We start from the raw sequence: 24,334 nt of genomic DNA on the forward strand, positions 1-24,334 counted from the left end.
GCACCTCTGTGACACATAAATACTTTCCCAAAACATAAGCTTTCAGCTCTGCTGGGGCTTCCAGTCCTCCGCAATAACACCAGGCAAAGCTGGCAGGGGAGAGCAGAGCCCCCAGTATCTTCCTGTGCCCCTTACCTTGGAGAATTTAGAAGCAAAGCAACCGACATGGAGAGAGGAGACTAGTGGTTCATCAGTGTTGTTTTTCCCCATGCCTGGCTGTTTGAGGTGGTTTGCAATTCAAGTGATTATCTATACATGAGTCTGTAGTGTGATTGGCATTTCTTCTTGGGGAACCTCAGGATGTGGAAGTCATACTAAATGTGAGTGACACAACTGAATTGTGAAAGAAGCCAGAAATATTTCCCAGGGATGCCAGAAAACTTTTTTAAATATAAGACACATTTTTTTGTAGGAGACTGAAAATAGTTTTTGTAGCACTTAGGTTAATAAATCTCTTTCATGCTTAAACGTGCTGCTTTACAACCAGCATTTCCATGCAGATAGATCAAAAATTATGATTAGGGGTCAAAATAATCATATAGCATTCATATATTCAATGAATGAACCTCTTGTTGGGGTGATTCCCGCTGTCCCCCCCCCCGCCCTTTCTTTCAATCTGCGACAGATGAGGCTGTTCAAGGTTTTACAGTGCAGCGAACAGTATCACCTAGAAACAGACAATTGAAAAGAGGTTGCCTGGGAAACCCTGTGACCATAGATTTTTCATTTTGCTGCATTATGCACTTGTAGGTGCAATTATTTATAATTTAAAAAAATTCCTCCTGTGGAATCAGTGAAGTGATAGGGAAATTGCATTACATTCTCTAGAGAATCGAATCCTGGTTTCTCATTTGATTTTTGAACATCTCTAACAGTGGGGGGGAAGGGGTGGTGGTGGAGTGGTGGGTTGTTTTTTTTTGAAAATACTTGCGGCAATAGAAATTCTGCTTGAGAAAGCAATATGGAAATATGCTGGTGACTGCTTTAAATGCAGCTCACGTATGACGTAGTCTGCCTGCCAGTGGAAAAACCCCACCAGCTCTCGAGAGAGCCCTGCTCTGATCAGTCTGAGTAGATTATTCCTTCAGCTTTAATAATTCAAACTCCCTGTCTGCCTTACAGGGAGTTTTCCTCTCGCCTGGAAGACACATGATGCTGACTGGGGAGATCCCCAGTCTGCTGCTCGTATTTTTAATGGTAGGTTTGTTCTTGACACTATCTTCTCAAGGAAAAAAAAAAGTATTTTTATCTTTTTCTTTTTAACAGGAAAATCCATATGGGATCTAAAAGATTTATGTGGATTTCCACTCTCCAGTTACTTGGGATTTTTACTCAAGTAAGAGAAAAAAAATTAGGTTTGACTATTTAACTTGTGCTAACAGTAAAATATTAATCAAAATCATGATTAACCTAATTCATCTGACTTGGTACCCTGAGCTTCCTTACACCCATTTTGTGTCCGCAGCATTTTCTTAGTGTAAGATTTGATGCTAGAATGTTTAAAAAGAAATAGACGAAAACCTGACTCCACGTTCTGCATACCCTCTGTGCAGTTTTCTGAGTTTTGCGTGTGTGTGTCTGTGTGGTGGTGGTGGTGGGAGTGTTTTGCTGAGTTTCATGCTGTAGGCTTTCAGCTCTTGCAACCCCAGTATGAATGGTGGAACCCCAGCAAGCCCTGCTGCAGTCAGTCTGTCAGTAGCCTCTGTCCTTCCTGTGCTGGAATGGGGCTCCCCAGTGGGTGCTTGATCTCAAACCAGCCTGGCTGAGGTGGGAGAGGTCAGTCGACATGTCCTTGAGAATGGTGCCTTTAGTCATGGCCAGAGCGTCTGGCCTCCAGGACAAGAATTAAGTCTGTGACACAAATGGGATGAAAGTAGGAAAAAGGGTGTTGGTGGCAGGGAAGCCCTCCAAGCAGTCCAACTGGTTTTGGTAGGTCACTGCACTGCTGGACAGCTGTGGGGGGAAGAAGGTTTCCCAGGGCTTGACTGTGGTTTTGGTGTGCTGCCTCCTCTTGCAGTCCACGCAGGCTTGGTGGGGGCTTTTGCCACCTGCCCATGGGAAGGGGGGGTGTGTGTGTGTTGTGGGGCTGAATCCGTGCATGGTCCCCATGCATTCACAGCGGGGCTTGAATGTATAGTCCTCTGTGCTAAATATGCTAATTTTCTTTGCCACCCTCCCTCCGGAGCAGCAGCAGAGCAGCCAGGGGTGGTGGGGCAGGGAAATGGGGGAAGCCAGCATTTGAGCAGCAGCTCGTTTCTGCAGGTTCCCATGCTGGCGGGCTCTGCCCTGCCACTGCAGTGCTCTCTCGTGCCAGTCGGGGCTGTGATACAGCATCCTCCCCAGTGCACACCCTTGAAAATTTTCCACCTGAGGTGAGGACAGCAGTCAAGTGAATTCAGAGCAAAGAATTGCTTCTCTTAGCTGCTTTTCTCCCTACACGACAGGAGTGGTGCTCAGAGCTCCAGGTGACCATGAGCCAGCGCGGTGGCTGAAAGCTGCGGCAACACAGCGCTACCGGGGGAGCCGCTCCAGAAATGAGGACAGCTATCTGCCTCCTCTTTGCAGAGACAACTTATGAGGTCAAGTGGTACACCAGTAAGTGCAGTTAAGTCAAAAGGAGACCAGGGAGTGTTTCTTTCTCCTCCGCTTCTCTTTTTCTGTGAATCCTACTTTCTGCCCCTGGGACCGTGGCGATGCTCAAGCACTCTCTTTCCTTGCTGTCCAAGGGCGACGTGGATCAACCCCTAAATCTTCTCCTATAAAAGTAGCTTTTATACCAGATGAATGGTAAAAGAAAGACATTTATGTTTTATAAGAGCTAATAGCACAGAATGTAAACACTAAGAGCTGACTGTCAAATACAATTCTGTTGCTATGCACAAATTTAGATTCAAGGTTATGCAGCTCCAAACGCTTCACTGAAAGAAGTGATACTTCCAGTTGTTTAAAGTCTTTGTTAACACACAGCTATTAATTTAATTTATTAGTTTTTTTACATGCATTTTCTGCAATAAAAGTATATTTTGTTTCTTCTTGGCAATGATGTAATGCAAAGATTTGGTTTCCATATAGATATGTTACATATTCCAGGGGAAGTGCAAATTGCTAGCAACATTGCTTAAGCACAGAAATTCATGTAGTAAGACAGATTTATTGGAGACCTACTGAATTAGTTCACATAATATATACCCCGCAGTTTGATATTGCCTTCTGCCCTCTCAGCTTTACAAATATTAAGCAGATTAGCTTGACCATGCAGCGAGCTATGCCTGCAATTTCCCGTTTTATGGAGAGGTTAAATGAAACACGACAAAATAGTTGTGCTGACTGTGGTCATAGAGGAAATCCATGACTAGACAAGAAAGAAATCTCTTAATTTCCATGCCTGTACTCTACACCAGTGATGACACCCTCTTGTTAAGTATCATACCTGTCATTTTATATGCTGTTTTTCATGAAAGAGAAGTTGTAGGATACTTTTTAATAGGGAGCATCCCTAATTATCTTCTGCCAAGGGCATTTATGGGTTTAGCCTGAATCCAGCTCTTCCAGTGCCTATGAGAGACTGAAAATGTGAATTATAATGAGTCAAAATCTCTTACATGGTCATTTCACCTCTGCCTGTCATGTTGTTGTCCCTGGCTAGCCACTACAAGCAATGATTGTGATGTAGAGGTGAGTTCAGCCGTTTGGTGCTGGGCAGCACAAATGGTCACCATGAAAATATGTTCCATGGCTTAGGCAACATCACTTGAAGAACTGGGGAGAAGAAGGGCACAGCAGCTCCTCACAACACCAAAAGTCCCTTTTCCTGCATAGAGGGGAGAGTGAAACTGTCCTGTCATGGAGAAGAAATGGCCATGTGCCTTGGGCTGCTTGCTCTGGGGGTACAAAAGCTTCATTTTCTGCTTATCTTGGGTACTTTGTCTTTTCCCTCCTGTCTTTCCTGTCTACATCTTCTATACTCTCACTGGTGCTCGCATGCTTAAATTTTGCTGTTATGGTAGCTTGACCTTCACAATTCTTAAATGCAGCAACAACAGATGTGTGCCTGCTGCTTTTCCAGTTGTTTTATTTGAGCATTTCTTCTGTTTGTTCACTTTTCCTCCCACCACTCGCAATTTGTGTTTTCAGTATCCTAACTATAGAGCTGGGGCTGCTCTGTGTGACTCTACAAGGACATTTTTGTTACTGGAATAAAAACAGTCATGTGTCCTATTCAGTGTTCTGTATGTGATGTATAGGGAAGTCTATGTAAATCTTCAGGTGTTGTTACCTAAGCCAACGAGATCTTAAGGGAAACCTCTAGTAATATTACATCATAGCATATAATAAGTTTGTCTCTGCATTGTGGTTATAAATTAATTAATGGCAAGCTGAGACAAAACCACTGCCAACAACATTATGTATTACAAACAAATGGGTTACTGATGAAACTTAAACTTTACTAAAGAATCAGACTTAACTTTGAATTTTAAATTCCTGTACACTTTTTTTTTTTTTTTAAATAATAACAAGAATTGGTATCTGTGAGCGAGAAGTCAGCATTGATGCAACAGCACACATCTGAAAGTGTGAAATCAGCACGAAAGTTGAAGTACTGTTTCTTAAAGTACTTTTGGAACTGGCAAAAAGTGGAACTTTCTCAGAGCTGTTAAAAGTCCTCAAAGCTGTTAAAAGTCCTCAAAGTTGTTGAAAACACTGTAATCTTCAGAAAGGAACTGTGCCTGGCATGTAGTGTTATCAACGGAGATGCTGCTCATTTTCTGTGGATTAGGGAAAGGTGATTTTTGACCTATATTTTAAATTTGTAGTAATTTTTTTTTCCAAGTTATGCACTACATACACCTATATAATACAGATACAAAATACATGAATGTATATATAAATACATAAGTTTTCAAATCACATTTCTGGTTGAGTATATTGCTGCCTGGTATATTACTACTTAAAATGTAATTTGGTAATAAATCTGTTTTTATTTGAAGATTTCTCTTACTAAAGTGTGTGAGGCTGTTTAGGTTTTGTTTTATTGAGTATTCTTGTGGTTTTATTCCTCAAGAGCAGAATATCACATTCACTTTCATATCTCTTATCAGAAGAGATACACTGCTGTGGGTAAAAAACTGTTAGCCCAGCACACAAATGGTAGAGAAAAGTAGGAGACTTCGAAATACTGAGCTTAAAAAGAGACACAAGAGATGTTAGGAGATGAGACATAGGGGGACACAGCATATAGTCAGGATAAAAGCATAAGTGAAGTTATTTCTTCAGTGCTCAGTAGTTTTTCCTTGGTATAATAAGAGGTTAACCACTTCCACTGGTCCTGAGGTACATAGTATCTTAGACACTTCAGCAGGTGATCCAATTTTACCCTACACTGGTAGTCTGTATTGGATTTAGTGCCTGGCAACCCTAGTTTTCCTTGTGTATGGAAGAATCCAGTGCCAATATACACATATCTTGAGCTGAGCCATTGTAGTGTAACTTGGAGATACTTTTGAGTTTCTAAAATGGAGATGAGGTTCTTGGCTTCTACTGCTGAAGTCAGACCAGAAATTCAAGTAAAGTCTTTAACAGCTCCAAAAACAAGTAATTGGGATACCAGGAAACCAGCCCCATCTAAAAAGCAGTTGTATCTAGCAATGGTCTCTGCCTGAAAACTGTCTGCAAAGGTATTTGTGCAAATGTTTGGGGCTTGTAGTCTGATGGAAATATTATATATCTAATAAAAAAAGACATCTAACATTTGTACAAATTCACTACTGCCATTTTCTACTTCTTATGTTCCTTACCCCTACCCCCTTATTTTGTGTCCCCTCCATTACTCCGAAGCACAATTCAACGTTAGTGAAATTGTGTAAACAGCTGTCTGAAGTCTAATGAAGGTATCTTTGTCTCAGCATGTTTCCCATTGTCCTGGGCAATCTCCCTCTCTGAGCAGCTGGTCTCAGAGCGTCCTTGAGGTGTTACTTGCAAAAGGCTGGTCCTGCCATTCCAGCTCCCTTATGTCTCTGCTTTTGCATGCCTCTACTGTAGGTATTCCCATCAGGGCTTTCACACTGCTGCTGAGAAGACCTCTGTTCTTCTTCAGTCCAGTGTCTCCCTGTTGAGATTAGTTTCCATCTCTTTGCCTGGCCCCCATCTTCACCGCTTTGTGCTCTTCATGCTCTTCCAGTCCTCTCTTTCACCCACAGCCCTCAATGGTGGGATTCATTCATTCTCCCAGGAAGCTAAGTGAATTTTCTCACCAGAGGGCTATTGGGCCGAAGGCCCTTAAACGACCAGCTAGCTTACAGCAGTAGACTTTGTGAAACCCAGAAGATTAATGATCCAGCAAGCTTTACTGTTAGCTGACTGTGAAGCCAGTCAAGCCTCAGTACTCTTCAAATGCTCTCTATTTTTAAAAGAATTATAGCACTGTGCCAACTCAGCTACAGCTAAGATGGTGAACTGCTGTCTCTTTTAAAGGTCAACTACTCTAAGAACTTGAAAAACCACATGGTAATTCAGATTGTCTCAAAATTTGCTATTTCTCTGGTCATGCAGTGTAAGACAATTACTGAGATTTGAGCTCTCTGAAGATCGCAGCCTGCCCAGAACATGGTCTCTGCAAGCCCCCAGCTCCTCTCTCTTTGTTTGCATGGTGGAGCCTAAAGCTGCTGTTTGGCTTCTCCTCAAGAGGATCTGAGTTCCTGGAGATTTACCTAGTGTCTGGTCATTTTTGGCAGAAGCAGCACAGTGTTAAATGTAATTAAGGATGAAATTTGTAACACCAAATCAGGATGAGAAAAACAGTGGACTGGGAGACTAGAATGGATGTATGTAGCAAAATTAAGTCAACCTAAGGGTTCATTGGCAGCATGTTGCTGAAGACCTGAGCACCTCTAGGCAACATAGTGTAATCTCAAAATCTCAGCTGTGTTTGCGTTTTGTGAATTTAAACCTTACATTGACAAGTTTCTGTTAATGTGTGTAGTGAGCTGCCCCAGCTGAGACCAGTGCTTTTGGGCTGAGGGCAATACTCCAACATATTCTACAAACCATGGGCTCATCCTGAGTATGATAGAAGGCAACAAGCCCTGCCATTAACTCCACACCTGAGCGCTGCAGATATTTGATGTGGCTCATGCCTTTCTTATTGCACATGACACAAACACCCCAGAAGCAGTAGCCCAATATTACTCCATGCTTTGTGACTCAGCAAAGAAAGAAATAACTCCAAGCACGGCTACGTGCAGCTCTTCTAACTAGTTCCACGCTACTTTCCATTCTTGCTCCCAAGGTCTTTTCTTTTAATGTGACAAACGAGTGGAAGGCAGGAGGTGTGGCTCATCGAAATTCTGTTTCATGTCTTTCTCATGTCTAATTAGGCCAACTAACATCAAGGTTTTTTCTTTCATCAGCTGAGGAACCTCTTGTCCCACAATAGTGACAAATAAAAGGAAGACATCTTTTTTCCATTGCTATCTTTCTCATAAGGGTAGATAAAAGAAATAGTATTCATTTTAATGCATTCCCTAATCTAAGCAAGGACTTCAAAGAGACCATATCTGTTAATGATATAAAAATCAGATAATAATATTAATCGGGGATGTCTCACCTCGCAGCTGCTGTAACATCATACTGAAGTTGGGAGAGGACTGTAAAATAGTAAATGTTAGTCCCAAATGCAAAGCACTGGTCAGTCTGGTTATCACAGCTCTTTCTCTTCTGATCATGATTATATCTCTTTTTTTTCTTTCATGTTTTCTCACATGTGAACTGCAATAATAGCACAAATAAAATGACAGCTAAATTGTAGAAGGAAAGCACCGATGCAAGTCATCCAGAGGAAGACACAACATAAGTGATAATGTTCTTTTGCTGATGGAGGCAACCCAAACTCATCTGCAATGAAGAGCAGAAACTCGAGTGAGAGGTGGTGCATCCCCTGTGTTGTCTGGACAGCTTGGTGCAAGACAAATTGTATGAGAACAACTGACCACATGAAGGGAAAGTAATCTGGGGCTTGGTGACAGCTGTTACCATCACTTTAGCTGGCAATATGTCTTGGCTTATTAGCTCTATTTACACTTAAAAAAGGTAAAAAAGAGACTTTCCTGGAGCCCTGCATAAACAAAAGACTTGCCTTCTGGAACCTCAACTAAGTTATAACACTGATAAAAAAAAAACCCACAAGGTCTTTTTCTTTCCTTTCAAGCAGTGCTGTACTTCAGGATTTGAGTTATATTGATGTTTGGGTAACGGTTAGCTTTCAAGTTAATAATTCATATTGACATGTGATGAAACGTTGCAATGTGTGGAAAAAACATTGTGATTTTTCTTTTTGCTTTGATATTTTATTATTTTTACAGTCATGACAGTCTATGACCTTAGTAGCCAGCACTTAATTATGCTCTGGGCAAAAGGAATTAATTTTCTTCTTCTACAGCTATTACTTGTAAATCACTGGATGTTTCCCGAACTGTATGCTCATGAAACAGTTAATTACCTGTTCATATTTTTTGTTGTCATTGATGTACCTTTTTTCCTCCTCAGTCCTTTGTCTTCTAGCCTCAAGGAATCCTAATCTATGCATCTTTCCCTCCTCCCGGAGCCATTCTGCAACACTGTTCAGCCATGACACCCTTTGCTGTGTTCAAGTTCTGCAATAGCCCTCTGAAATGAATATCTCTGTTCTGATATTTTTGAGATTACATTAGACTAGATTTTGTAATTAGATGAAGCTGCACAAAAGATCTATATGGTGGCAGAAGTGTATTTTCTGCTCTGTTCTTGATTTCTCCCCTGATACCTAATGTTCTATTTGCCTTTCTGACTGCTGCCACGTATTGATCTTATGTTTACATAGAACTACCCTAAATGTCTCTAGGCTTCTTCCTGAGAGATAATGGCTAATTTAAAGCCTATACCCACATCAGTATATCATTAAGAGTCTCCCCTCTTCCCATGCATAATACTTTGCATTTACTGATGCAGAATTTCACCCATCATTTTATTATTAGTAAATCCACTTGAGATGGTGATACCCATCTTCAGCTGTTCTCAGGTACTTTCTTCTCTGATCCCTCTGAAAAAAAGTTAGTATCAGTAGACTTCATCATCCGACCTTGCTTTTCCATTTCCTCTTCCAGATCATAAGAATATGTTAAATGGCAAAAACTTGGCACAGATCTTTGTTCAATTCCTGGGATGGCCTCTCCTCCTTTTGAAAAAAACACCTGATTTCCTACCTTTGGTTTTCTAGCTTCTATGTTGTTATTGTGCATGAGATGATCTTCCTTTCCATCTTTTTCTTAGTGTTTTGTGGGGGATTCTGACAAGGTTTTCATTAACTCATTATTTGAAATCTGAATTTCACTGAATTTCACTGAATTTCTAGAGTTGGAAGGGACCATAGAGATCATCTAGTCCAACTCCCCTGCTGAAGCAGGATTGCCTAGAGCTAGAGCATGTTACTCAGGACTGCATCCAGGCGGGTTTTGAAAATCTCCAAAGAAGGGGACTCCACAACCTCCCTGGGCAGCCTGTTCCAGGGTTCCGTCACCCTCACCGTGAAGAAGTTTCTCCTCATATTTGAGTGGAACCTCTTATGTTCCAACTTGTGCCCGTTGCCCCTCGTCCTCTCGGTGGGAACCACTGAAAAGAGTCTGGCTCCCTCCTCCTTCAACCCTCCCTTGAGATACTTGTAGGCGTTGATAAGGTCTCCCCTCAGCCTTCTCTTCTCCAGACTAAAGGGTCCCAGCTCTCTCAGTCTCTCCTCATAAGGGAGATGCTCCAATCCCTGAATCATCTTTGTAGCCCTACGCTGGACTCTTTCTAGTAGTTCCCTGTCCCTCTTGAACTGGGGAGCCCAGAACTGGACACAGTACTCCAGTTGTGGCCTTACCAGTGCAGAGTAGACTCCCCAAACATTTGCATATTTGTGAATTTCCTCTGGGAAGTCTAGTAGAACTGAGATACATGAGCTTCTTTCTCAAAAGCCCTGTTAATTCTTTCTTAGTATTAGTTAATGTTTTCCTTAATGAAGGATGAAGTATTCTAATTAGAGAGTATTAAATTTGTAGGTGACATCAAGCTGTGAGAGATGGCAGATTTGTAGAATGTGATCAGTATTTAAAGTAATCTGAAAAATAAAAATAGTATGTGCAATTTAAGGCACAGATTAGGAACAAATTCAGACCACCAGATGTAGGCAAGATGAAATGACTCCAGTAAATAATAGGGAAACTCTAGTTAACAGCTCTTTAGAGGGAAAAAAAAAACTGTGAACTGCAGTGGGTCTCAGACTGAACACAGGTCAACTGAGCCACATGTTGTGAGAACAGAAACTACCACATGAGAAGTCAGTTGCCTTACAAATTCACCTGCTTTGTTCCACACTGATGATGCACCACTTGAATACAGGAGGAGGAAAAGGAGGAGAAAACAGAGGAAGAGGACAATGATTAACATGAGGAGGAGGAGGAGAGGATGAGAAATATGAAGATAAGGAGGAACACGAGGAGAAATAGGAGGAAGAAGAGGAGGTGGGAAAACAGAACTCAGAGGACGAGGAGGAATAACAAGAAGAGGAAGCGGTGGAGGAAAAGGAGAAGGAGAATAAAAAGCAGAAGACAGAGGAAGAGAACAAACAGGATTAAGAAGAGGAGTAGTAAGAGGAGGAACAGGACGAAACAGAAACATCAGAAGGGTGTTTTTTCTCTTCTACCCCCACCTTCTTCACAGACTCAACTTCACTCCTGACTTCGATGTCTTCCCCAACCACTTGGTGCAAGAGGACAGGGAATTGGGGTTGCAATCAGTCCATAACAGTTCCTCTCTGCCACTCCTTCCTCCTCACACTTTTCACCTGTTTCAGTGTGGGGTCTGTCCCACAGGGTACAGTCCTTCCAGAGTCCCACAGCTCCATCGTGGGTTTTCTCCATGGGCTGCAGTTCTTCAAGAACTACTTGCACATGGGTCCTTTCCACAGCGTACCGTGCTTCAGTAGCAGACTGCTCCAACTTTGGTCCCCACACAGGTCCTGCCAAGAGGTGCACCTGCACAGGCTTTCCAATAACTGCAGTTTTTTTCCAACAGCTTATCCAAGAAGGTCTTACTTGAGAGTCTTTCCTGTTATGGTGTTTAAAAGCAGGTTGGAAACCCCCCTGTTAGTATGAATATGGCTGATCCTGTCTTGGGACAAAAAGATGGACTATATAATCTCTTGGCACCCCTTCTTGGATCTGTTGTTCAGAATTACACCTTGAACCCCAGAATGCAACCCTAGATGAAGAGATTCTGTTCCACTGGTGTATTTCCTCTAAACCCAGTCATTTAGGATATTTAGAACTTTTGACCTTTTATTGTAGTCTGAGATTATTCAGTCAGACCGGCAGTAACTGAAGTCTCTACTTGTTATTGTGTTTCCTGCTCCTGTAGACTCTGCAATATTTTGAGGTCATTGCCTTAAGGCTCTGCAGAAGGAAGGTAAGCCTGAGTTCAACCTTGAGCTGACTCACACAAGTAACCCATGAGTTAAAAAGACTGGACTCTTCAGGGCAGAAGGAAGAATCTTCCCGCTCCCCTGAGGTTCCCCTGTCTAACAGATATGATGCTCTGGGGGTGGAGAATTAAGAGCACATGGGTAAAGGACAGGATCCAGGAGAAGCCCACCTTGCAAAGTTCATCCCGCCACCCACCCACCCGTATTAGAACCAGCGCCACCAGGCAAGTGTGTAAATTATCAGTGACTGGAAATGCCTCACTGAGAGGCACCAAAGCAGCCATTTGCTATCCAGACAGCTTCACTAGAGAATCTCCTGCCTGCCAGGGGCTCGCCTTCATGGTGTCACTGAGAGGCATAAAAAGTTATTTGCAAATACCTCCATTAGTTGGAGATCTTACCTCTGAAAGGAGCAGGGGAAATGTGGGACTCCTCACACTTAAACACTTACTCCTTTGTGGCACTCTTGCTTTTCTGCTCAGAAACAGCCAGCACAGGGAAGAAAGCACTGAAGAGGTGACCCAAGGAATATGTTTTATATCCATGAAGTGTTGATCTGCCTGGTAGAAAGTGCTGGAGACACAATTTCACAAGGCACAAGAAGTTGTCTGATCCGGCAACCCCTATGCCTTCCCTCAAGCCATCCTGTTTGCAGTGCTGGCTTGTGTAAGCCAAAATAAGTCAGCATCGCTTGTCTTGATTTGGTCTACAAGGCCAGGGAAGGCAAAGGATTCAAAGGTGGAAGAATACAGTGCTGTGGTTGTGTCCTTCTTCAGCTGGTGAGAGATGTCTGACTAGCATACCAAATCCACTTCTTACATGGCCTCATTTTACTTGCAGATCTGACACACAAAGAGAGGCCAAAGACTGTGTCCCCCGGGCACCTGTCCCCACCAGCTCCTATTTCTCGTAGCCCTGAGTGGTACTTTTAGTTAGTTTATAGGTGGGAGGGTGACTTCTGCTGAGCTGCTCGCTGCCCTGGCTGCGTGCAGCCCTCCTGTTTCCTGCTCAAATGGAAAACAGGCCAGCCTTCTACCACTAACACAGCACTCTCTCTGCTCAGTGCATAAGCATAATAGACTGGAAACTAAAGTTTACAATTATGTCTGAGCCAGATGCTCCTCATTTCCCTGTTGCTGTTGCCTGCTGCTCTTTGTGCGGCTGCTGCTTTGTGAGCTCTAATCTCCTGCAGCTCAGAGGGAGAGGGTGTGCATGGCTTGAGGACGAGCATTGTGTTTTGCTACTTTTAAATATAACTGACAGGCTGAAGCACATTACTCCTACTAACATAATTAGAATGATGAACTGCCACATTTGATGCATGCATCCTTAATCAAATCCTTCCCTTGCTCATCTCTCCTCCTGTCTGTGTTCACTTGTCTGCAGAAATCACTGAGTCCCTTGCCACTGCTTTTCAAACTGTGCAGACTGTCTGTAGGCACTTGTTCTTCAAAGCCTTTAATACTAACATTAAAGGAGAGCTAACTAATAAACCAACATATATAGTTGAAAGGGAATTCCTCTCTTTTCAGTATTCACACACATCAATGCATTCTCCTGTGGAAAATATTTAAATATTTTCCTGCAAGGAAGATAAATTCATTGTCACTGTGATGTTGTCAAGTGAAGTAAAACTTTTATCCAGATAACTTCCCTCCTCTAAATTCTATATGTCACTCTTCTATAACATCTTCCATTCAGGAATCTCAGAGAAGTTTACAGAGAGCAGTAATTTCCCAGCACTGAAGAAAGATGAAATAGATTGAGTCTTACACTACAGGTGATGAATGTAAAGTGCAGGAGAAATAATTTACCAGGTATTCAATAACAACCATTATATGGCAGGACTTAGTACATACCCAGGAGGGGCAAGAACCTCTTACTGTCCTCCATCCATCTCAATGTCCAGGACCAGCTTTCTGTACATGCACAATCAGTTTGACAATGCAGGAAAAAAATGAAAACCCCTGGCTGTGCTGTGTATTTTTCAGATTCTACAGGATAAAGAAACTTCCAAGATGTATCATAGCTTGAAACATATAGGGCTGCTAAGGTTTAAATAAAGTATGGGGATGGCAGAAGAAAGGCTTGGGAGTGAAAGGACATCAGCAATACACACTGTTAAAATAAAATTACTTGGCTACTGCTGAGCAGCAGGGTAAAGAATCCTTGTGGCCACCTTCTCTATGAACAGGTTGCAGGCTGAGAAGCAAGTAAATGCTGGAAGTTTGGGAAAGGACCTTACAAAATAATCTGTAATGAACCATCCATTAAGCTATGTTAAAGCCCCCTGTGATTAATTTCAGTCTGCTTTGACTGCTATAGTTAGCTCTTTAGTATTAAAAGAATATTTCTCTTGCACTCCCCCAAATAATTATAGTAAATGTTTGCAGTTTGGCATCTGCCATTTCATCCCTGTTGTGAAATCCAACAACTGGAGATACCAGACAGCAGAAAAAAGGAGAGGGAGACAAGTTCTTGCTGGACTGAGCAGAAGCTTGGGAAAACTTAGATTCAACTTTCTTTCTGGCTGCTTGCTGATAGCCAGGATGGGAGCAAACAAGAAACCCTGGGTCCTCTTCTTCTTTGTGCTGATGCATGCCAGTCAGTAACGTGAGCAGGCTGATTACTCAGCCCTATTGCATTGCAGCCAGATTTTGTCCAAAAAATCCAGTTTCAACCACCACAGTGGTCTCTGGCCCATTCAGGTCACTGAAATCTGAAAAACACCACTTTTGTGGAAGACTGATCAAAAGTCAGGGCTGGCTGAACTGCTGGAGACAAAGACAGTGCTCACCCTGCCCTCCCAAAAATTTTTGTATAGTCTTGCTCCTGTTATGCCTCTTGCCTTGCTTTGCATCTCTAAAACCCTCCTTGCTTTATATAATGACTACCATTTTAATTTTAAGTTATAGGTGGGTTAAAAAGCTCTTCTTCAAGTCACATACAGGTTCAAAACATTTCCATAAAGTCTCACTGGGAAGATTTTAAGGTTTAGTAAACTTCAAAACTGGGTGTGAACCTCAGCAGCAGCTTCTGACTGAAAGATGTGAACAGTAAGTCTCCTAATGTGTTTTGTGTTGATGTGAGATCCTTTGAGAAATCACAGCAGTGAATGGAAACACTTTAAAACTTGTTTACTCTCATGCTTGTTTACCTTCATACATATAGGGGTGGAAATTAATTCTGTGATTCATAGGGGGATTTCTCTTCAAAATCAATCAAAGATGGAAATATATGCCAGAGGCTGGAGTGAAGTCTTCTCGGATGTTAATATTGTACAGAAATGAGGAAAAAAAAATGCAAACAAATAGATGATACCTACTGCAGTGTGAACATTTTTGACAAGTAAATATGGAATTAAAAGGTTCTGAAAATGTGAATTCAGGGTGGGGAAAGGAAGTTAAGTTTAGGTTTATGTTTATATTGAGGCTTTGATGTAAGGTTAACAAATCCATTTTAAATATTCTTGGGGAAAAAGAAAGAAGCTGCCTTCACTACCAGTAGCAAAATTAAAAATAAAACCTGCATTATGTAAAAATGGTGAAACACAGCACAAAACTCTACTGAAACAATTATATTATCCTTCTTTTTTCTTTTTCAAGATTTACTGAAATACATTTGCTACACTTTAGGAACTAAAACTTTCAGTGACATAAAACAGTCAGATCCAGGAATCCTTAATGGATGCTTCCAGATAATGGGAAGTTTTAATAGGTTTCAGTCACAGCTGAATGTTGCCACTCATTATTCTGAATATTCTTATCCAAAAGATCTTACATTCTGGCCTGTTGCTGCAGTGACTGTCTAGCCTGGATTTCTGTATATATGTGGGAAATCTGTGACCTCAGCATCCCAGAGGTCTGCTCTTTCTCTTATCAGAATAAAGACTTTTTAAAACCATAGAATAGGTGGTGTGAAAGCTTTATCAGGATAAGCCTGAGATTCCTGCATGCCTCAGCAATGGTGATGTTCAACAAATAACTCCAAAATTACCATTAATAAATTCTTGATAGTATATTATAGGAGTAAGTGATAAAGAGATGACAGAGAGAGGGCCAGTCTTTTGCAGATGCCATATATATTGTAATTATTTAATGTGGTAACTGCTTGCTTGGAATATATTTCTTTGATCTAATGGAAATAAACTTTCCAATTTATTTTTTTTTTTGCTACATACTATTATTGACATTCCTTATAATTCCGTAGAAACTAAAATATCATTTTGAAGAAAAAATAGACCAATGAACGCAAATATTTTGTACAGTTTCCAGAGAGATTTGATCTCCCTGGTCAGTACCGGCATTATTAGATTTTTGAACCTGAAAAGTTTATTTTTAGGTAGCCTCACAAAATACAAAGATAAAAAACTTTTAACAGCATTTGCTATTGTATTCTAGTAGTCTTTTCTGAGGTTATAAAGGCAGTCAGCTAGGTTTTACATATTGTGATATGCAATGTAAGCATGAGGCTAGCTGGGGGAATGTGTAGTCTTGCTGATGTGAATGATTCTGTTCTTGCAGCTTATGGAGAGACTGGGAGGGGTCAGTGAAATGTGCTAAGCTGGAGTGAGCCAGCTGACGGAGGTCAGGCTGTGCAGGAAGCCTCTCAAGGGGCACAGATCTAGCTCACCTACGACTTCAGTCACCAAGGTGATTTTTTCAATGGTAATATAATCTTCATTTAGGGAACACTGGTTTATTTCTTTAAAGTCTGGAAAGTTATAGATTTTTTTGCCTTTTCTAATTTCAGTGTAGATGGCATCCCTTGCAATGTCATCATCCCCACAACACTAAACTGTTGTTTTTTTGTCCTGACATTTTTCAGTACTCTGACTACGTGTGTTTCCTTTCTTCCTACAGTTTGTCCAAGACCCCAGTAAAGAATCTTAAAAAAAAAATAAAAATAAAATTTGGTTTGAGAAGCAATAGTTTTGCCCACACATTATTAATATTATTATTGTCATTTTCTTTTGGCATTGCAGGGATACATGATGTATATGTAATGAATGACCAGCCCTTTCCTCCACACATGTATATATGTTTTTTTCTGCACCCCCTCCCCTCCAACCCCCACTTTTTTCCCTTTTTAAAGAAAGCAGAATTTTATTATGACTTAGCCTACTGTACAACCTAGGATTATAAAAGCCTACTGCAGTAATTTTAGTCAATCAGAAACCGTCTATTGAATTAAGTGGGACCAGGACCAGGCTCTAATAGAATTTTCTGCAGAGGTGCAAATAACACAGCCCAGACAGTGGCCAAAGGGGTTCATTGCTATGAGAAGTGCTTCTAGAATAGAAACAGATACCAGCCCTTAATGACTATGCAACAAACACACACCCCAAAGGGCTGCTTGCCTTTCTGGTGGCAATGAGGTGCTGGCAAAATACTGTGCTGGTAAGAGTAATGCATCAACCAGGTTAGGAAAAGGGTATGATCTCATCAGCTACCACACTGCTACACGCCTTTCCCATGTGTTTTTATTCTCTAATGTGTTAGGTTGTAAGAAATACTTGTGAGCTACACTTTTTTTTGCTGCTTGAAAGATAGGTGATCTGAGAAACGGTGCTACAGTTGATCCAACTCAGTTTGGCCCCCCAGAACTGAGCCCACTGGTGCTTTTTGCAACATGAGGATAACATATGCATAAATAGGACTCTGTCTCCGTTTCAGAACAGAGGGACAAGACAATAGGAGAATAATAATTGCACTAATTACAATAATGTAGAATATCATGAAAAAAAGCCTGGCACACAATCTCCTCTGGGGACATGCTTTTTCTGCTCTTAGCTTACAGTAACTCTGTTGACTATGAACTGCATGACTTGATCACTTTCTCTTTTACAATACAAATGAAGGAGCTGTGAGCAGCATTTTTAATCTTTCCAATAATGCAAATATAATAGCATGGGGTTTTTTTTTCCAAAAATGATCCAATAGTTAATTTTGTTATGATCCATATTGAATCATAGTTTGTTTCCACACCACAAAATAGCTTGCAGAAGAGCATGCTCAGAGACAGTACTTCTGACCTGAGGTTTCATGAGTATTGTTACTAAATCAATTTTTTAAAGAATCATAGAATATCCTCAGTAGGAAAGGTCCGATGAGGATCATCAAGTCCAACCCCTGATTTCACACTGTGCAGCCTAAAAGTTAAACCATGTATTAAAGAGCATTGCCCAAACACTTTGTGAACACTGGCAGGGCTTGGGGTCATCACCTTTTGGTGGCACACCATTGACTCACATTGTGATAACCATTAACCAAAACCCTCAGATCCCTTTCTGCAGGGCTGCACTCCAGGCTCTTGTCCTCCAGTTTGCACATACATTTAGGAATACACTGTCCAAGGTGCAGAATCTGACATTTGTTCTTGTTAAATTTCATATGGTTGGTGACTTCCCAGGGCTCAGATGTATCGGTGTCTCTCTCTGTAAAGCCTGTCTACCCTTGAGGGAATTAATGTCTCCTCCTAATTTAGTATTGCCAGCAAACTTAGTGTGCACTCGGCTTCTGTGTCCAGGTAACTAATAAAACCACAGAAACCCTACACTGAGCCCTGGGAAATAACCACTAGCGACTGGCCGCCAGCCAAGTGTTACTCCATTGACTATAACTCATTGAACACCCAGCCAACTGTTTGTCTATTTTCTACGGTCATAGTGTGTACGTGTCCAGCTGTATGCGGGACAATTTGTCCAGAAGGATGCTAAGAGAGCCAGTATCAAGAGCTTTGCTAAAATAAATAAAAAAAAAAAAGCCACATCCACTGCATTCCCTTTGTCCACTAGGCAGTAACCTTGTCATCAAAAGATATTGAATCAGTAAGGCATGACTCTCCCATGACTCTCCCATGACTCTCCCTTCACGAACCCATGTTGGCTTTGGAATATTTTGGTTCTAGTAGCATAGCACAGCATAAACTTCTGTAGTACTGGTCACCGTTTTATACTGTGGAAGGAACCCTTATGGCCACATAATGTGAACCTTTCCAGCTGAAAGTAGGGCTGTGATCAAATTCACTTAGCATCATTATTCCTTCCCATTTTTGCCTCTTTCCTGCTTCAGCCTGAGCCCAATCACTGCTTCATGCTTTCATAAGAGTTTCAAATGTAAGAGTAATTACTGTGATATTACTGTTCTATCTGAGAATGTTTTTAATCAATGATTGCTTATAAATGACAGTGAAAACTGGGAGAAATCCTCAAAGTCAGTCTCCTTAAACTGTAAATGTGTCACCGTGTGTTTGGTAGCAGACTGTGTATGGTCAGTGATTGGCGAGTACACTCAGCTAGATTCATCTAGTTTTATGTACTGTCTTCCAAACAGGATGACAAGATGACAAGAAGGAAAATGTTTTTTTCAAACCAGGACATGAAATCAGCAAGTCATCACTGCTGCTTTGGAAACTTGGAAACATGCTTAAATACAGAATTTAAACAAAAACCCCTTGCTTGTATTGCCATGTTTCGATGGTCCTTTAAATAAAAAACAAGTCCTAACCTTCCACCAGTCTCCCATAGGTAGGGTGTTGGCTTCTGACAGCAGAAATTAATTTTACTTGTTAAAGGAGAACAAAAGTTTCAATTCTGTGTTATATGATCACCACACATTTTAAGTCTAATTCTGTGAAAATTGTGCTCTAGTATATCAGTATACCTCTGCCTTAATGATATAATAGTATTTATTCCTGGTAATTTTAAATTCAAGAGCTCTACTAAATCAACTGAAACTGAAAAATATTACAATCCCAGCAAAGTAAAAATACCTCATTAAAATCTTTGTTGTCTATTTCCAGCTTGGCATGCTTTTTAAAAATAGGTTAATGAGATATTTCTTTATATGTCTGTCTGTGCCTGGGGAGAAGGGTGTCAAATTAGTTCATTTGGTAAAATCTGTGTAATTGAAAATGCTGATAAAAGGAGTTAGCATTTTCTGCATTAAAGAGTATTTGAAACTTCAGTATGTTTTTTGGGTTTAAAAGGTGTGCAGACACTTCAAATTCTCTTTCCTGACACAGAAGATGCCTCTCTAAAATATGTTTTTGATGTGAAACCATCTCTGTCTAGCCTGAACACACTCCCCTTACTAAAGGAAATTAGCAGTATCAAAGCAGCCAAGAGTCTTACTAGGACTGGGCAGATTCATTAGTGAAGAAACAGATACAGAATAAAAGCTAGTGTCCTGGTAGAAATGTTCAGGCCAGGTCTGCCAACTTGACAGCTGGACGCCTTCGCACAACTGGCCCGGAGTCCCTAAATTTCACCTATCAGAGGACTAGTAAGATTCCCATTTCATATGACTGCGAGATAACAGCAGGCGGGAGTAATTCATATTTACTTGTATTTACAAAGTGGTGAACTCTGCAGCTAGCATCAAGTTACCAAGAATGGGACTGATAATTAGGAAATCCAGCAGGAACTGGGGGAGGAATGGTTGTTGCCCTTTCAGCATGCCAGCAAATCCTGTAAGTGTCCTTCTGTTGCTTTAGGTGAGCTCAGCTGTACTGGGAAGCAACATTAGTGAACTCAACTGTGGACCAAACTTTCCCCAGTCTTACCTCCCAGAAACAAAGAAGTTTGCTTGAACAGAGGAGTCACAGAATAACAAAATGTTGCCCACAACTCTGTCAAGACATTTTTTTAATATCTACAAGGATTGAGACTCCACTACTACTCTGGGCAACCTGTGCCAGTGCTCAGTCACCCTACCAGGAAAAAAGTGTTTCCTGACAATCAGATTGAACCCCCTGTGTTTCAGTCTGTGCCTATTGCCTCTGGTCCTGTCACTGGGCATCAATGGAACAAGCCTGGCTCTGTCCTCTTTGCACTCTCCCTGCATGTATTTATATACATTGATGAGATCCCCCTGAGCCTTCTCTTCTCCAGGCTGAACAGTCCCAGCTCTTTCAGCCTTTCCTTGTGTGAGAGATGGTCCAATCCCTTCATCATCTTGGTGGCCCTTCACTGGACTCTCTCCAGTACGTCCATGTCTCTCTTGTATGAGGGAGCCCAGCACTGGACCCAACACTCAAGGTGTGGCGTCACCAGTGCTGAGCAGAGGAGAGACACCATGTCCCCTGATCTACTAGCCACATCCCCCCTAATGCAACCCAGGACACCATTGGTCTTCTTTGCTACAAGAGCATGTTGCTGGCTCATTTACAACTTGGTGTCCACCAGGACACCCGGGACCTTTTCTGTAAATCTGCTTTCCAGCTGGGTAGCTGGGGTTGTTCATCCTCAGCTGCAGGACTTTCCATTTCCCCTTGTTGAACTGCATAAGGTTCCTCTCAACCCATTCTTTCCAGGTCCCTCTGGATGGCAGCATGACACTCTGATGTATCAACGCCTCCGACATATCAACGCCTCCTCCCAGTTTGGTGTCATCAGCAAAAGGTTGTTGAGGGTACACCCTGCCCCATCATCAAGATCATTAATGAAGATGATCCTTCCTTCCTTCCTTCCTTCCTTCCTTCCTTCCTTCCTGCCTGCCTGCCTGCCTGCCTGCCTGCCTCCCTCCCTCCCTCCCTTGCTTCTTGTGAGGAAGAGCATGGGGAACGGGACACATTTGATGAACAGTCAGTGCCTCTGAAGCAAGAGGTGGTATTAGATAAGGATGAAGCATGCCCACTATGAACCTTGTTCTTTGATACCTGTTCAAAATGAAATTGTAATTTTGACCTGGGTGAATGAATATCGTAATGATAAAATACAAGCCTTCACAAAACATAACCTATGCTTTGCAGAAAACCTTTTGAAAGGGGTTAACACCAGAACTATGCTGGGGGAGGGCCATTCACAATCTCTATACCTTGTACTGATCATGCTTTAATAAGTACTATTTACCTTGTGCTATAGCCTTATTTGTAATTAGGGTGTGCAATGCTGCATAATAATTCATTTATTTCTTCACTTCGTATCCTCTCAGTGCTCCTTCAAAAATAGTGGCTTGTGTCATTGCCAATTGTAGAGCCTGTTTAAAAACAGCAAGGCCAAAGCCAGAACACCTGCTCTTGTCAAGGGAAGACAGTCAAGGCATCAGTCCAAAGTCTTCTCTTTGTGAAGTCAATTATAGTGCTCTTCCCATTGCCACAGCAGTCATGAGAAGCAGATTTCTTTATATGCAAAGTTGTTATTATGCTGGAAATGATTTCCCCTCTTGTTTCTTTGGCCATTATATTCATCAAAGTAAGTTCTTCCCATTATTTTCAGACAATTATTCCTGAAGCCTTGTTAATTACAGCAAGCAATAGCATCTCCTCACTTAGTGATGCTATTTTCTGTGTCAGGTGTTGGCTGAATATAGAGGTGCAGTCTGGGATCTGCACCATGATTGATTAACCTGTGTTGCAACTGAGACAGAGATAGCATCCTAGCTCTGCAACACGAAGTTCCTCAGGTGACAAGAAACGATAGGGACTTTAAAGCTTTGTCACTGAAATAGAGTCCCTGGTGTGTTGCCTGCTTCTTTTCTTTTGCAAGGAGCATCACAAAAGCCTTCCAGATTTTCTGTTCATCTGTACAGTGATTACAATTTTAATCATAAATAAATAAGTAAAATATGTTCAGCACCAAAGAATTTTCCTTTAATTCAGCCCCTAATTTGTGAAGTGTATGAAACAGATTGTGTGACTATCAGTATTAGTAATATTTGAGTAAGACAAATTATATCCAATTACTCATCCATACTATATTTTCTGTTTTTCTCAAAAGCCCAAAGGGTGCAGATTTCTTTGCATTTTTGCCTACAGGAATAATAAGTGATACTTTGTGAGATGCTTTGGGGCACTATTAATAATGCTTTTATCTCTGCACACAGCAGACCTATAGGACAAATGTATTAAAGATTAGAATGTTATGTGGCTGGATTTGAAGCCTGACTTACGCAGATAAGGGATCCAGCATAAGAATGCGTTGTGTCCATTTCTACAGATGGCAGGACGCAGATTTATAAATTAAAAAACTGTATAATTTTAGCTTTAAATGCATCTTTTTGAAGCTATTTTTTGGAAGCTTTTTCCATTAAGATTTGGTAGAATTCCAGTAGTGTACTGTGCAGAACTTCTGCTCTGCTTGTTGTTTGATTTAAGCACATGAACATATTGACAAGAATGGATTACTTCCTAAAAATTAACTGCTTACCTTGCTCAGACTCTATGTTGTATTTTCTGAAGTCTAATTTTTCATAGCCCATTCTGGGATTTCCAAACTTGTTCTGTATGTAGGTGGTATTCTTAAGAGCAAGGAAAACATTCTTACTGTTTCCAAAAAACAAGCAGTGGGACTATTTTGGGCCTACTAGAGAGAAAGCACAGAGGTTTAGAATGGTTATTGTGTCCACAAATTCACCTCTGTTGAATAACACGTCCGACAGAATTTAGTATAATTTTACTGCTGAGTTATCTACCACAAAGCAGGATCTACTTTAGTAATTTAGTAATTGGGATCTAATTTAGTGATTTAGTAATTCTGCAGATTTTCTAAAATGAATTTATAAAGAATCCTTTTGACTTCATCCTGACAATGGTTTCATAATAATTACAAAAGGTAAAGCTTTCAGTATGAAAGGCTGAAACGGTTCATGCAGCCTGGAAATAAAATTTTCCAAGCAGCTGCTGGTGTCATTTGTACATAATGTTGGTAACCCACTGTCTCTGGTGGGCTGTGTGCTCCATTCCTTTACAAAGAGCCCGATCTTTTGTGGTTGCGCAGACCTTTGCTTTCTTCCTTTATTTCTCATTTCCCACTCTCCCCTTCCCGAAACTGTTGAGGAGAGGTGGATCCTCAGTGACTACCTTCCACAGCCACAGAAGCTGTGAGAGAAGAAACTGTGGGAGGAACCTTACAGGGTTTTGGGATAAGGGGTGAAGGACTGAACGTTCTCTGAATGCTGAGGGGAGGCTGGCAGAGTAAATGTAGTGACTAAATACATGGATTTACTGGACTGGCATAATCCTCTGGGTTCAGAAATGACAGACAGATATTGGTGAAGTGGCATTCGCTGCCAGTCCCCCAGCCTCCCCTCCATTCAAACACTGCCCTAGCCTGCTTTATACATTCTGATTTGTTTTGGTTTTCATTAAGGACAGGAGATTAATGAAAGTGTCAGTGGGATAGTTGTTACTTTTGGATGTGCCCGCATTAAGAGCATCTTTGCGATAGTATGTGCTCTGCAGCAATGTTTTGGAAGTGCCTGATCTGTACAGCAGTACTTATAATAATGGCCAGAGAGTCACAGTGACCTGTGCTCTTGTGCTATTGTGGGCAAAAAATGCTTATTGACTGCATCAGTGGGCAAGAGAAGAGCTATGGATGTCATCTGCCTGACCTTCAGTAAGGCTGTTGATATGGTCTCCCACAGTATTTTTGCCTCTACATTGGAGAGACTCGTGCTTGACGGAGAAGGAATTGGCTGATGGCTGCATCCAAAGGGTTACAGGCAATGGCTCAATATCCAAGTGGAAACCAGTAATGAATGGGGTCCCTGAAGGGTCCAAACTGGGGCCAATACTATTCAATATCTTCATCAATGACATAAACAGTGGGATTGAGTGCACCCTCAGCAAGTTTGCAGGTGAGACATGGCTGAGTGGTGTAGCCAATCAGGAAGGGATGCCATCTGTGCTGGTTTTGGCTGGGACAGAGTTAATTTTCTTCATAGCAGCTAGCATGGGGCTATGTTTTGGATTTGGGATGAAAAAAGTGTTAATGACACAGGGAGGTTTCAGTTACTACTGAGCAGTGTCTACACAGAGTCAGGGTCTTTTCTGCTTCTCACACCACCGCAGCAGTGAGTAGCCTAGGGGTGCAGGACAAGTTGGGAGGGGACACAACTG

At 41.5% G+C, this 24,334-nt stretch overlaps 1 long non-coding RNA gene across 2 annotated transcripts; it reads left to right on the forward strand.

Moving 5' to 3' along the window:
- The first annotated feature begins 1,075 nt into the window (after positions 1–1,075).
- Positions 1,076–4,843, forward strand: LOC106888341. 2 transcript variants are annotated; one of them, XR_001412093.1, is made up of 3 exons: positions 1,076–1,197; positions 1,267–1,336; positions 2,445–4,843. It is a non-coding gene; the product is annotated as an uncharacterized LOC106888341 (long non-coding RNA). The 2 variants fall into 2 exon arrangements; XR_001412090.1 differs by having other exon boundaries at positions 1,123–1,197; positions 1,291–1,336.
- The last annotated feature ends 19,491 nt before the right edge of the window (positions 4,844–24,334 follow it).

The sequence above is a fragment of the Calidris pugnax genome, unplaced genomic scaffold (genome assembly GCF_001431845.1).
Source record: "Calidris pugnax isolate Ruff unplaced genomic scaffold, ASM143184v1 scaffold59, whole genome shotgun sequence".
Classification (NCBI taxonomy): domain Eukaryota; kingdom Metazoa; phylum Chordata; class Aves; order Charadriiformes; family Scolopacidae; genus Calidris; species Calidris pugnax.